The sequence below is a fragment of the Falco naumanni genome, chromosome 10 (genome assembly GCF_017639655.2).
Source record: "Falco naumanni isolate bFalNau1 chromosome 10, bFalNau1.pat, whole genome shotgun sequence".
Taxonomy (NCBI): domain Eukaryota; kingdom Metazoa; phylum Chordata; class Aves; order Falconiformes; family Falconidae; genus Falco; species Falco naumanni.
The window spans coordinates 3,992,413-4,005,519 of NC_054063.1; the positions used below are offsets into that span (position 1 = coordinate 3,992,413).

General features: G+C 53.7%; 1 protein-coding gene across 1 annotated transcript in view; it reads left to right on the top strand.

Moving 5' to 3' along the window:
• Window positions 1-477: 477 nt before the first annotated feature.
• HRAS (HRas proto-oncogene, GTPase) overlaps window positions 478-13,107 on the top strand; it is a 44,125-nt gene continuing 31,495 nt past the window's right edge. Inside the window, exon 1 of the mRNA XM_040608252.1 lies at window positions 478-876. The gene's annotated coding sequence lies outside the window, so the exon portion shown is untranslated. The remainder of the gene's footprint in view (window positions 877-13,107) is intronic.

The window sequence follows — 13,107 nt, forward strand, 5'->3', positions numbered from 1 at the left end:
CACCGGGCAGGGCCGGGCGGCTGCGCTGCCCCCGCGGGCCCGGAGCCCGGCAGCCGCGGGGAAGGGCGGCCCGAGGGCAGCGGGCGGGCGGCGGCCGGTGCCTGCAGCGAGGCGGCCGCCAGGCCTCGCCCCCAGCCGCGGCGCGGGCAGCCCCTCAGGCGGGGCGGGCAGCGGAGGCGCGGCCCCGCGCAGGGACGGCGGGATCGGCGCGGCCCCCGGGGAAGGGGCGCGGCGGCGGCGGGGCGGGGGGTCACACGGCGGGGCTCGGCCGCCCGCCGCCTCCTCCCCCCCTCGCGGCCGCCCGCCGTCGCCTCAGGGACCGCCCCGCGGCCAGGCCGCGGTCGAGGCGGGTGGTGACGCTTGATTGACAGCCGCGGCGGCCCACCCGGAGGGCGGTAGCGGTGGGGGCCGCCTATCAGGGGCGGCGGGCGGCCGTTGCGCGGCGGGTGGGCGGGGCCTGGGCGTGTGCGGCGGCCGCCGGCGGGGCGCGCTCCCGCTCCGCGCCGCTCCCCCCGCACGCACATTGTCCGGGCGGCGGCGGCGCAGCGCCCCGGTGCCCGGTGCCAATGCGGGGCGGGCGCGGCACGCCGGGGGCGCCTCCACCACCGCGGTGGAAACTTCACCTCGCCGCCGGGCCCACGCGCGGCTGAAGCGAAGCCCCCGGCGGGGCCGGGCCGGGTGGGGAGGAGCGGAGCGGAGCGGCGGGGCGGGTTCGCCCGCCTGGGGGGCGCCTCGTCTTGTTTGATTTTCGTCTGTTGGAAGAAAAAAAAACCCAAACAAACACCCACACCCCTCCTCCAATAATATTATTATCCTGCTTTAAACTTACTCCCTTCTCCAGGACGCGCATCCCGCCTTGGCGGGGTGGACGAGCCGGTGAGTGACCGCCGGGGCCGGGGGGTGGGAGGCGCCGGGGGGGGCGGCAGGACCCGCCGGTTTTGCGGCGATGGGCCGCCACCTGTTAGAGGGGCGGCAGCTCCCCCCCCCCCCCCCCCCCCGGGAAGTTTGTGGCCCCGCCGTGCCCCGGGGGGGGGGGGGGGGGGCGGTGGGACGTAGGGGCCCCCCGGCGGGGGGGGGTTGGGGGCGGCGGCCCGGCCCCGCTGCCGGGGCGCGGCCTGCCGACCCCAGCCCGGGCTGGCCGCCGGGGGGGGGGGGGGCGGGGGCCGCCCAGCCGCAGCTGCTGCACCCCCTTGCCTCCATCCCCTGCCCTCCGCCCGCACCCACTTTGCATCCTCCCCTTCTCCACCACCTTACACCCCCTTTATTCCCCCCTTGCTCTCCCGTTCACCCAACATCCCCCTCCAGCCCCCTTCCCCCCCCATTCCCCCCGCATCCCGCCCCCAGCCCCCTTCCCCCCTTGCCCTCCCATTCCCCCCGCATTCCCCCCCCCCAGCCCCCTTCCCCCCTTGCCCTCCCATTCCCCCCCACATCCCCAAACTGCAGCCCTCTCCCTTCTCTTCCTCACACCCCCAGTTTGCAGCACCCTGCACCCGCCCTCCCTCATCCCCTGGCATCCCCACGCTGCCCCCGCGATGCTCTGGGGGGGAACACCGGACTCCCACCCTTGGCCAAAGCAGGTGCCTGCCATGCTCTGGCCGCCCACCCGCCGTGGGTGCAGCACCCAGGGAGAGCCCGGCCCATGGGTGTGCAGGTGGTGGGGGCGCAGGTACGTCGCAGCGGGGTCCCCCCCTGTCCCTGCGTGCGGCTCTGCGGAGCTGGGGGCACCTCCCTTCCTCCCAGGGCCGCGGGGCTCTGCGGTGTGCGGAGGCTGCTCGCACCCTGCCCGCCGTGCCGGGGCGTTACGGGGACCCCTTGGCCCCAGTGGCAGCAGGCGCCCTTGGGTGGCTCGCTCAGCCCGCCTGGGGATGCCTTTCAGTCGCCTCGAGGAGCAGAGCGTGCCTGGAGACAAAAGAGCAGATAAGAAATTGGGAGAGGACTGGCAAACTGTGGAGCAGCTGGAGAAATGCTTAGAACAGCTGGAAGCAGGAGGATGGTGCAGCCAGGAACGGCCTGACCCGCCTCAAGCCATGACCCAAGTCAAGCCATTGACTTTTTCAATGACCTAAGTCAAGGCTCTTTATAGCCCGCGCCCTGCACAGTTGCTCCTGGGTAGGTCTCTGAGGTGCAGAAGGGGTCCCCGCTCCTGGGGAGGCTTTGTCGCGACGTACCCCGCTCTGGTTGGCGTGCGTTGGGGCAGGACCTGGGATTGAATGGAGCAAAGCACGTGAGGCTCAGTGCGGGCTCAGCTGAAGAGTTGCTGGAGGTTGTTGCCAGGTGGATGCTGGTGAATGTTGGGTTCTCCTGGTCGGAATTGCTCATGTGTTTATCATTGCAGAGCTCCAGAGTATTTTGATTTTGCAGCTGGTGATTTGTGTGATTTCCCCACCCCCAAGTGTTTGTAATACAGCTGTGACTTTGAATCCATGTGTGTCCCCCCCCATGTGTCTGGTCCTCTCCTCCTCATCAAACATTTTCCCTGTGTGATTAATAATGTGCCAACTGCTTCATTTCAGCACCGGGGAGGCCGATGCTGATGGATTTCCCTGTTTGCTCTCCTTGGTGGGTCTGCAGGCTGATGGGTGTTATCGCTGCAGAAAAGTCTGCTTTGGGGTTGGAGCTGTCAACATATCTTTATATATTTTTTTTTTTTTGTATCTTAGTGAACCTCTTATGTCTTTTAATTAAAAAGAGATGAATTATGCATGGTAATACCCTTCACGTTTCCATAAAAATGATGTTGTAATTAGCAATAATTATCTCAGTTTGGGATATCGCTGTAATATTTAGACAGGACTTATGACCTGAGGGACACTTTTCTGGCCCGGAGGAGTTACTCTTGGTGTGGTTCTCTCCTGTGGTGAGTTTGGCTCCTGGCTGTTGTCAGTGGTGAAGGTAGGGCAGCGGTGGGGGGAACCTGGGGCTTCTCCGAGTCGCCCTGGAAAGTGGTGGCCGCAGTTTCCCCATCGGGTCTGGTGCTGCCCCTGGGGGTCCCTGGCAGACCCGCTGCCACGTGTGTGGAGGTGGTCTGCCTTGGTGGCTTCCACCCTGTGGGCTCTCACGGGGCTTTCCTTGCTATTGTGTCGGGCCAGAGAGGGAAGAGGGGAAAAAAACCAACTCGGGCTGAAATATTGCCAACTGACCTTATTTTTTCCCCCTAGTTGTCCTAGGGAGGTTTGGAAAAGGCTGCTGGTACTTGAGAAGCTTCTCCATGGGACAGCAGAGGTCCTGAGGCATCCTTGCCCAGGTGGCCATCCTTCCCCTAACGTCCCTTCCCTTTAGTGGAGCGGAGCTCGGCTCACAAATGTAAACGTTTTCTGGGGACAGCGACCACCGCTACCCCTCCTGCGGCTGGTGAACCCCAACTTTCCCTTCCTGCTAGGCTGCCCTTGGAGCTCCCCAGGTTCTATTGGGGTAAAAGAGCTTGATGGAGTAAAGAAGTTCAACATGGGGGAAATAGTCACCAAAAGGAAACCCAAGATGGACAGTACTGCTGGTGGAGAGGGGTTCCTGGCGGCAGGGTGAGGAAGGAAGAGGTAGAAATGTCTCATCTGTCTTTCAACATGTGTTGCGCCACTGGACTTCTTGTTGGTCTAGGAAAAGCAAAATGATTGTGCTCTGAGCACTCTTTTATCTAATTGTAATTTATTATCAGCTTTCTATTTTAACATTTTTGAAGTGTAAACTTAAAACCCAGAGCTTATTAAGCAGCAGATAAAAATGTTGAACGTGTTTGAATTTTACCTGAATTAATCTAATAATATATTTATGAAATTATATTTGATCAGCTCTATAGCTGGTTGAAGACCACAAAAAAGTATTAATCAAATAAATTATTTGACAAATATGGATGAGATTAAACAAATGATCTATTTGCCAACTCCCTTCAACTGCTCTGCCATGGCACGTTCCTCTTTCTCTTATCTTTCCCTTCCAGTTTCCATTCTACTTCTTCACGGTTTATCTTTTCCTGAACTGTACTCAGTATCTGTTTAACTTACTTTTTCCTTTCCCTTTATTGTTCTTCATCTCTTTGGTGTCATGGTTTTCCTTTCGTTCTTTCTTCTGCCTGTTTCTTCAACTTTCCATGCTTTTTGAGTCTAAGTAAGCCATTTTCCCTCTTTTTTTTTTTTTTTTCTTTTTTTTTTTTTTTTATTGAACACTTCACAGTCGGCTCAACTAAACCTGGTGGTATGCGTTTAAACCCAGAAAAACATAAAGCCAAACTGCTTGTGAGCATGAAGATGTTTGCTTGGTGGTAATGCTCTTGGTAGTAATGCTTCTCTGCCTCTTCCTGGGTGTTCTGGCTGTTGCAGGAAGGGTGTTGCTGAAACTCTGGAGGTTTTTCCCAGCTTTCATTTTAGCCTGTGCTCTCTTTATGCCCTTTTTTTTTTTTTTTTTTTTTTAAGTGAATGACTTTCTATCCTAAGAAAAGAACTAGGATCAAATGGCAGACCTTGTTACTAGTTATCTGTATGCAACCTGCTTCCATCTGCTGCCAGACCAAGGCCATCCTCCCTGCTGGGCAGCCCTGCTTTCCTCCTGGCATCATCCTTCCCCTCTGGAGTGATGTCCAGGAGGTATATTCCCATAGGGCAAAAGGAATGAGTGCTCTGAAGGTTTTCTGGTTTACCTGTGGCTTTCAGAGTCTCTCGAGTGTCAGGTTGATGAGGCTAAGTAGCAAGAGGCGAACAAGTTACCATGCATGACCGAGCAGTCACAATATTCAACTTAAATCTAGTATTCAGAGCTTAAAGTCTCTTTAAAAAGTGCTGTTATGGAGAAGACTGGAGGTTTTTTCCCCCCTGGATGAAATCTAAGGGGGTGTGGGGTGCAGAATATTCTCCAAAACAATGAAGGGAACAGAAAACTTTGTATTTTAGGGGAGGAAATTTGCTATGCCTTGGCAGTACAGCTCAGGCAGTCCGGAGGAGTGTGATGGGAATGCTCAGAGTGCGTGATTCGCCTCCGCTGATGGTTGCAGTGATGTTGCTGCAGTGAATGAGCTAAGCCGTGTATGTCATAGCTGTCTGCTGTAAGTACTGGGAGTTACGTGATGATACCCTCTTGTACCCATAAGGAAAGGTCTCCGCTGTGCCCGAGTTAACAGTTACACCGCTTCTCCGTGTCTTGTGAAATGTTTTGGGTAGCACTCGGGTGCACTGGCACAGCGAGCAATCCAGGCGGCATGTTGTTGCGAAGCAAAATTGATTGGGGAGGATGGAGCCAAGAGGAATATTATTTTGCAGTTAATTATTTACCGCAGGGAGAGAGGGAAGCTGCTGATGTTTGCTGTATTATTACAGCTATCCAGAGGAAAATGCTTTGAGGTGATAACGTTTTATTCTGTGTGTTGCCACCTATTTCTTGGTTTCTCTATAATGTGTGACCAGCACTGTTTAAGGACTGGTTCAGTAAAAGCAAAACTTCATTATCAACTTCTCAGTGCTGGAGTATGGTTTTACAGCTTGCTCTGTGTGATGCAAAATGGCCTGAATGCCTACAGGGGAAATAGTCTTTCTGTGCTGCTGCCTTAATGCACGACCTGGTGCCCATCTTGGCGACACGGGCTCTTGGAACAGCTCATCCCTGTGCTGAAAGGTGATTAAATGGTCGTTAAAGTGCAGGACCGTGAACCTGGGAGTCCTGATCCCCTCTCTGGTGTTGGCTCAGCTGGTTGCCTTACCTCACCAGGCTCTCTTCTTTAGGAGCGATGCTGACCCAGCAGATACCAGCCTGTCTGCTGGAAGGGTAGGATGTCCTGGGTGAGGAGCATGCTGATAACGCAGAGGCAGCAGCAGCCCAGGTACTTATATAATACAGTGCTGTGGGCCAAAACTATAATGGGATTTTTCCTTTTGCATAGCTAAACCCGTTACAGATGAGGCTGCTCATATGTAAGTTAAATTCATGAGCTGGTGGAGCTGAGTTTAGATGTGAGTGTGTGGGAGCGATAACTTGACGAATACAAAAAAAGAGACATTGCTGCAGTGTCTCTGGGAAGATGCCCGTACATCTTCTGCTTGTTTAGCATCCTTGAGAGAACAGCAGACGTGAGGGAGAAGCTGTGGCCTGTGAAGAGGATGTCATCCTCTTACTGAGAGAAGGAGAGGCGCGAGATCTAAGAAGCCAGGGAGTAGGAGCGAAATGAGGGATGCAGGTGTGCACAGTGGGGTCTGCTCCAGGCTGCCCTGTTCTTGCTGGGGAAGGCTCCGCAGGAAGAGAAGCGAGGAGGAGAGCGGTGGAGGAAGGCATTGTGGAGGCTGTGCAAGGTGGGCGGATTGTCTGCTGTCCTGCCGGTCCAGGCTGAACCAGAGCATGGCAGCGGGACGTGCACAGGATCGTCTCCCCTGAGAAAAGCAGACGGGTGAAAAATCTGCAAGGGAGAGTCTGGCTAGCAAGTGCTTGTGCCCCAGACAAGTTGGGATCTCGTTGAGAGGCTTGCTGAAAATCAGTGAGCTCCATTCCTCAGCGGTTTGTTGGGGTAACAGGCTGTCGTTGTGTAGGCTTGCTCCAGTATCAGTGTTGAGGCTGCTCTGATGCTCCACGCTGCCTTCAGCAGTACTGTGGCTTGCATCCAGCTCTGTTCAGCCCACTCCAAACCATGCGTATGGAAGAAGCTTGAATGTATGAAATTGGAGTCTGCAAGTGATGCATTTTGTCCCTGGTCCTACCCCTGTGAGCCGCTGCAGCAGCCAGAGTGGTTCTGCTGTGTGGCACTAATTTTTAGGTTTCTGTAGTGACCGTAGCATCCGTGTGTCTTCCCTGCAGCTGACTTTGCTGGAGTAAAGATGCTGGGGAGCTGAGTGCTACGTGAGGGACTGGAATTCATCCTCCAGAAGGCAGCTGGGCTTGAGAAACCAGGCTTTGGTTGATAGGATAAGTAAATAAAACAGTAGCTGACTATGATAAATGAATAACCCGTCAGTGTTCCTTGGTGGTAGATATGGGACAGACCCCGGCTTGTATGTGTGCCGATCCTGTAACTAACTTTTCCATTGTCTCCCGTCGGATCTGTGTCCGTTGAAGCAGCGGATCGTTTTGGGTCCCACCGTGTCAGGCTCCTGGTGAACAGCACGGCTCTCCCCTCGGTGGCACACAGCCCCAGCAAGTGGTGGTGAGCACGGGAGGTGCCTCCTGCCCGTGTGAGTGTGTGTGCACGCATGCCCCTCGCCTCCCCCGCTTGTGAATATATATTATATGTTCCCCCGCCTGAATATATAACCTTGGTCATGCAAGGTTTCTCCTACCTTGTTTCCCCTGGCCTTTTCCATCGTATGAGGCCAGCCTGCGTTTTCTGGGGAGCTTGTCCCATTTTCCATGCAGGCAGCCATGGGCAAGTGGTCTGCTTCTTGACCTGCTTCGACAGGCGTGTGCTGGCTTCTTGCTTCGCTGATGTGGGAGGGAGCAGGAGGATAAGTGCTGGGGGGCTAGGCAGGGGCAGGTCATCGCTGTGCCGGCTGGTGGTGTGACCTCCCGTCTGGCAGTCGGTGTTGCTGCTGATGGATGAGGGTGTAGATGCACATCCCGGCTCCGCTTTCTGCCTCATCGTTCTGCTGGGGGATGCGGTGGCTGTGACTTCTGCTTAAGTCTGTGGGGGTCAGATCTGCCGTCTCTGCTCCTGGGGGTACAGATATACATCCTCCATCCTGCTGTGCTCAGTTGCAGCTGCCAATGCTGTGGCTATTCTGGTGGCCCCCATGAATTTCCAAGTGTCAAGGTATTCATTCTCAAAACACACGTGCTGGAAAGAAATAACCACCATGGCCACGGTGAAGGTGGGGAACAGGGGCACGAGAGTTGGACTTCCATCTGGAAAAGTGCTTCTGCTCCCACTTTTCCACAGAATGAGGAGGCTGTGTGCTGGTGCGGCTCATGGTCACAGGGGCATGAGCAGCGTCTCACTGGGTCTGTGGCAGAGCAGGGAGGCGGATGGGTGAGGGTAGAAATCTCTCGCCTGATCCCTGTGAAAGTTGCATCCAGTGTGGTTGGTATAACTGTACCACGGTTCCTTGTGCAGAAGGGATGAAAGCTATGGTGTTCATCCCAGAAAGCCCCAGTGGAGGCAACATCAGGACATGTCTCTGAGAGCGGCCAGCAGAGTCAACACAGACATGTTGTCCGGTGCTCCATCGGTCCTGTGCTCTCATCCCTGCGGTACACCCAGTATGGAAGGACCAGTGGCTAAAGATGTCAGGCACCTGATTAGAGATGTTTTCTAACATCAGTTAGATGTTGGAACACTAACAGTGTGAAAAGCACAGTCTTCTGAAAACCCAGTCCCTTTACCTGTCTTGGTTGGTCGTTCAGAGACCAAAGTCATTACACAAACTCTGGTAGTGTTGGCTAAGGCTCGGGGAAAGCAAGAACTGTGAGCGGTGCCAGGCACGGGCTGGATCCCGCGTGCGGGTGATGGTCTGTACGGGGGTAGGTGGTGGAGGCGATCGGTTGACGTTGGGCTGGAGATCCATCAGCTGGCTGCCTTGGCGATGCTGCCATTCCCCTGCTGACCATGCCAACTTGTGATAAGTGGCAGAGGGTGGCGGGTGCTTTGGAGCACACGAGCTTTTTAAACCACTGACAGTGGTTGTTTAGAGCTCCAGCAAAGTGCTTTTTGTGGGTGTATGGCTGCAGCTTAGCTTTGGCCTCAATTGCTTGGCTACCACCCCCACCCCCCGTGAACCACAGGATCTCAGGGCTGATCCTAGGTGGAGGGTCATCATAAGCCCACCACAGTCCTCCTGTAGACCATCCTAGTGGTCCTTCGGTGCAGGTCTAACCAGGCAGTGCCTCGGTGGGGTGAGAGCGGTTCTCTCCCTGTTCTGTAGCAGGCACAAGGAGGGCACAATAGGAAAGTGGCTTTTCTTGCCTGATCGCAGCAACTACCATTGTGGCTTTCTTCTTGAGATCGTTTCTAATCTGCCATCCCAGGTAAGAATTTGGGCAGTTGTCATGCAAGGAGGAAACCTAGGACTTCCAGACCCCGAGTAACATGCACTTAATAATTAGTCATCTGATCCCCACGATGGCTGCACCTGGTTATCAGGAGCCAGACAAGGTGTCTTCTGCTCCACATTCATTCCATGATGAACACATGAACCTGTATGGGTAAGAGAGAATGCTTCTTCCACATCACTCTGCATCTCTGCTGTTCCTCTTCTGCCATGGCGTACGTCCTAAGCAGCCACCTTCTTCCAGCCTGTGAAATGTCCAGTTAGCAGATATGAGGAACAGCCAGAACGTGAAAAACTGCACTCCCAGTGCCAAGTTCTTGCTGTGCAAGTGAGTTAATCCATGAGTTTCTCTTTCTTCCTGCTCCTTCCCAGCATTTTGCTGGTAGAAATTATCACCTTTACTGCTTGTAGGTAACGAACGTGTCCCTGCCCCATGTATCTGCCAGGGCAGGCTCCGGGCAGGGGAAGGAGAGGTGTTATTACACCTCTTGTTTTACAGCTGAGGAACTGAGGAATGGATGTCCATGTTAATGGGAGAAGCTTGGAAAAGAGTTGAGAACCGAAATTGTTGTCCTAGTGTGGTGCTTTGATTACCAGATGAGGTTCTCCTTTCCCTTGGTAACTGATGAGTGTCAAAAGATACAGCACCCAACTGCTGGCGTGTCGCTAATCTGATTTTCTGATGGGTGAGATGCTTTCTCGTCACAACGAACCCTGAGAAGGTGGGGTTTTGTTTCCTTTTGTCATTTCAAGCAAGGTTGTCTCGTCTGTTTTAATATTTTAGGGATCCGGTCTTAAAAGAGATGCGAGTGGAGGGCTGGCATAGCAGTCCTTTCCGTGTAAGGCTTCCAGGCTGCGAGCGGGGCTTGTGTCTGCAGAAATGGGTAGATGTCCTATGGTGAAACCGAGCGTCTTGGCTTGCTGTGGGTTGGAAAAACAGTGAGAAAATTTGGGCAATTGAAAGGAGATGTTTTAGCCCTCTGGATGGGGATTGATTTGAAAACCAGAGGGCTTTAGGGTTTTGATATGTGTTGGCGGCAGATGATTGCAAAACGAGCCGTCTCCATTTTGGTCACCTGTGCCAAGTCGCTTTTGGTGGAGAGATTTAAAAAAACAAGATGCAAATAATTGACCAAGTCTTTAAAGATTAAAAAAACAAACAAACAAACCAACAACAAAACCCCCCAACCAACTTCCCAGGGAAGGAGAGGGAAAAAAAAGAAGAGATTTCTTCAAGAAGCAAAAAAAAACTTTACTCTTTCCCAAAGCACTTTCTGAGGTACCTGATTCTTTCTTAGTTTTTTCCAAAACAATTCTCTGGCAGCTTGTGCTCACACATTTTAAAAACCAGGGTAGAAAGGAATATATCTTGACAGTTTAATTTGTTGCTGAAGTGTGGTCACCCCTGGGGTGATTCAGAGCAACCGTGGAGTGGATGATAAACCCATCCAGGGTGGGAGGCTGCTTAGGTGAGACCGCCAATGGAAGATGCCCATGCAGAAGTGTAATTCCTGGAATTTAGGTTCTTCTTCTTCCTCTTGACTCCAACGGAGCTGCACCCCTGGGGTGATTCAGAGCAACCGTGGAGTGGATGATAAACCCATCCAGGGTGGGAGGCTGCTTAGATGAGACCGCCGATGGAAGATGCCCATGCAGAAGTGTAATTCCTGGAATTTAGGTTCTTCTTCTTCCTCTTGACTCCAACGGAGCTGTAGCCCGTTCGCATCTTCTGAACAGGGCGATTGTTACTGTATCCTTGCACGTGTCCTTGCTGGTGATGCTTCTCCCGGCAGGCAGGTGGTAGGGAAGACCCTCTGATACTGGTCAGCTTTAGAGATGAAATGGATGCAGAAGAAAAGGTGGGAGATGACAGCACTTCAGGGTACAGGTCCCCATACCTTCTAGTCCCTGGTTGGGGACTTCTAGAGGCCCAGGGCAGCTAGCTGGGTATGGCAGTCACCCACCCATGGGTGCAAAGGGAGCTCGGTAAAGCTGGCCTGCAATTTCTGCCGTTTTAAATGGAAAACAAGGCAGGATTTTTTCCTTTGGGAAGGCAAAAGAAAGCTTGCCTGAGTTTGAGGAAGCCGTACAATTTCAGAAGAAAGAGGTATGGCGTTGCCTCTGTCGCCCTGTTTAAGGGTCCTCAAGAAGAGTGTTGTGTGAAGTGTGCTCCTTGTCGGGAGGTGGGAAGCTGAGTGCCTAGCAGAGGGCTGGGCTTTTTCAGAGCATGCTACTAAATATGTGGGTTTTGGCAAGCCCTGCAATTGCATCGCAACAGGCTTATGAAGCCTTGTTCGAATTCTGCTGAAGCTGGTTGAACTGTGTTGACTGCAGTGACCACAGTACAGCATCTCTCAGGTCAGTTCAGGTTTTCTTCTCCTTTATTTCGAAGTCTTATGTTAATGAGTTTATTCAATTCACAGCCCAGAGCAACTTCAGGATCAGTCCCATGGCAGGAGGAAAAGAAAAAAGAAGCAGCAGCAAAAAAAAAAAAGCTCGCCACCAACAAAACAGATCAAAATAATCAAATGGCTCATGTTGTGGAACTGGGATGTGACTGGCAGCTGATGCGTGGAGGTGGACAACCACCAGTCACACTTCCTTGGCATGGCTTGCTCTGTGGGGGCAATGGGAGCAAGTACCTGTCAGTATTGGGACACAAAGAGATAACATTTTAAATCTGAGGCAGGAGCCTGCAAGCTCGGTGACAGGTGTATGCTGGGGTGGAAGAAAAAGCTCTGCCACCAGTAAGTCACCCTTTCAGGGAGCTAATTTGAACTCCTTGTTTTCTTCTGAACCCTTTATTTCAGTCTCACTGTGAGTAAATGTCATGCAGTCTCTCCCATGCTTGCTTTCCTCCCCCCCATCTGATTTGAGGGCCTTTCGTAACAACTTATTCCTCATTGATCCTGTTGTCAGGGCAGTTATTCTGCCTACAGTCCCCCTTTTCTGTAGCCTGAGGGCTGATGGCTTCACAAATCTTACAGTAACTCCTCGATCTCTCCCCTGGCCAGCCTAGCAGCACGCCAGCTCCATTTAATGTGCGCCGTCTGCTTTGGCTTCCTGCCCCTCGACTCATTATTTTGCATTTGTCTGCATCAAACTCCAGCCTTGCCTGCCCCAAAGGATCATATATCAGAAGTCGTGAAAAAAAAGAGAAGAATCCTCAAGGTTGGTCTGTAAATCCCAAGTCTCTCTGCTCAAAGAGATGCGCAGCCTGGGTGCTGTATCCTCTCCTCTCCCGTGTCCTTGCCCAGCCCTGCCGGGTGCGTGCATCCCTCCCTGACCGTCCTGGTACGGCTCTTGGTGAGCATGGAGTGAGCCTTGCAGGTTCTCACGGCACGAAGCAGTTGGTGTCTGGGATGTTTGCCTTTCTCCTGCTGACACAGAGACAGGTCGAGACCTGCAGCTTTGCCTTTTCTTCAGTCAGCCCCCAAAATAGCTTGGATCCACTTGGTACGGGGGAAAACGCTGTGAAGTTTTCTCAGTGGTAGATACTTCAGGACATGGGCCTCTCCTCTGCTGCTTGGTGTGGTGTTGCCATCAGGCCTTGGGGACTGGAAGTGCTTGTGTGTTGGGTGCAGCGTGAGGTAGCTCCAGAGAGGGACCAGGTGTGAGATGGGGAACATCAGGGTGCGATTCATCTGTCCAGATGCTGACATCCGACATCCCAGCTGCGTATCCTCAGCCCCCCATACAGGCAGCGGAGGATCCTAACGCAGGTAGACATCTGAAACCGGTCAGCCAGTACGTGCCTGTCTCCTCTCTCTCTGGGAGATGTCTGTGTTGTCGGTGAGATGAATCGCACCTGGACCAGCTACGTGGAGCAGGTCGGGGTGGCACATAAAGGGAGCAAGGCAGTGTTGGATGTAGGTTGTGCTTGTTGTGCTGTCTTGTTTGGTGAACTGGTGCTTCTTCCCTTGCTCCAGAAGCTGCCCTTCATTTCGATTCCTGGCTGGCCAGGAGCTGGCGGGACGTATCCAGACAGCAGCTGGAAGACAAACACCGGTCAGAGGTGCTGCTGGTAAAGGTGCTAGGACAGAGCTCCCAGCCTGTGCCAGCTCTGCACCACAGGGTGTTAAACCAAGTGATGGCAGAAAGCGCAGGTGGAAACGGGGCCGTGTTGTCCCGTTTCATCCTCTCGTGCTGAGGCTGC